We start from the raw sequence: 1,870 nt of genomic DNA on the forward strand, positions 1-1,870 counted from the left end.
TGGCCCAAATTTCCTTTATATATATATAAATTGCATGTCTTATCATAATTTTACACGTGTCCCTTTCTGTAGTTCATCTTATGTTACCTGTTATTCTAGAAATATAATCTTAGCTCGTAACATTAAGTTTTATTTTTTACGATTTATATTTCATATCTAGCGTACCATGGTTATCATGACGTTAGGCTATAAACATGTTTGGCCTACCATGTCTTCACAGTAAAACGTGATCGAGTTCCATCACTCCTACGTATTTATATATAGGTTTTTCTGCTCTGTCTCCAACCCTGCTGCGGTCAGTATAGGGTGGTACTTGCTATTCACAATAACAACGTGCTATTTCTAAATATTGGGCTGCGAAGGACCCCGTTTCTTTCTTTTACAAACTCTTCATCTAGAAAGCAGTGTCGGATCCTGTCGTTCACCTTAACAACACCGTTTCCCTCATATCTACACTACTATAATCGTATAATACAAATTCTCGCTACACATTCAAATATAGCATTCCTCTTGTTTCTCTGCGTTATGTGTATGTATATATATACACATAACGCATATATTTATATATATATATACACTCCTGTTTATGTATGTTGAATTGCTATTTGTCGACCGCAAATAAATCCTTCGAAGTCATGATTTTGCCACAGCTAAATATATAGTCTTGTTTCTATACGTTATTTCGGCGATCCGTGATAGGTGGCCCCCAGTGTAAAACGATGCTACGTACAACCTCATTGTGTATCTTCACGACACACAGGACAACGCCGCTATGATCGATCCGTTAGATACGACTATTAATTGTAGACTATCGGGTCTAATGTAAAATGTATATGTAAGGGGTTCCGCTGTGCGAACCTTACGACAGCTGTCGATAGTGGCAAAAAACAAGTTGAATCAAAGAGTTGTATAGCTATCCAAAATACTTCAAACGATAGAGGGTAGTATTCTTCGAGCAGTTATTATCGGTTCGGCGATATTTCTCTGAGAAAATAGAGAAACGATGTAGGTTTTTTTTTCCGATATATACAGAAATAATCTTTGAATATTCCAAAATATGTGAGCCATACGATTGTAACTGCTTTTTCCCCGGTTGGTACCTATAACCACTATGGTATAACCCAGGAATATAATATGAAAGTTCCGATATACGAAAGTAAAGCAACATAATTTCATTTTTTCTCATACTAGTTTTAGCAATATTATCTTGCAACATTTATTATCCTGTTAGAGTTCGCATTATGCCTCGTCGAAGTTACCTACCGTAGACCATGTATGATGATATGAAAAGAATAGCGACCAACTTAGGCAGCTCAATATATGTATATTTAATATGTGTGCATATATATGTATAAATTGATGTATATGTGTGTATGACCAAAATTTCAGCGTGAACTTTTTTTTACTGATAACATGAATGAGAAAAAAATCGCTTGGAAAAATTCGACACAGAAAAAAAAACAGCCAAGTATTATCATTGTTATTTTCATCATTAGACTGTTTAGGCGATTATCTAACAAGTAGGAATTAAGAAGAGCACGGTCCACAAACTGCTGGGTGACCAAAATTAATCGAATTTCCGGCGGTCTCTGGAATGCGTGTTGAGTTCCATCACGCAGACGGGACGGGGGCGACGGCGCGGGCTAATGCCCCACGCTTCAATAACAACAACAACAACAACAACAAAAACCATTTCGGCATACGATTGATTGCACGCCCTTTGATTTATGTTGAGAACTTATTTCCGCTTTCTTAATCCCAACTGTAAAAAAATACATACGGAGGCGCTTGATATCATCGAGATGCTCTAAAAACACAAATTGAATGCTTTAGGAACCGTACTAGATCAGTAGCAAAAAATGACATATAT

This window comes from Varroa destructor, unplaced genomic scaffold, assembly GCF_002443255.2.
Source record: "Varroa destructor unplaced genomic scaffold, Vdes_3.0 BEIS01000002.1, whole genome shotgun sequence".
NCBI lineage: Eukaryota > Metazoa > Arthropoda > Arachnida > Mesostigmata > Varroidae > Varroa > Varroa destructor.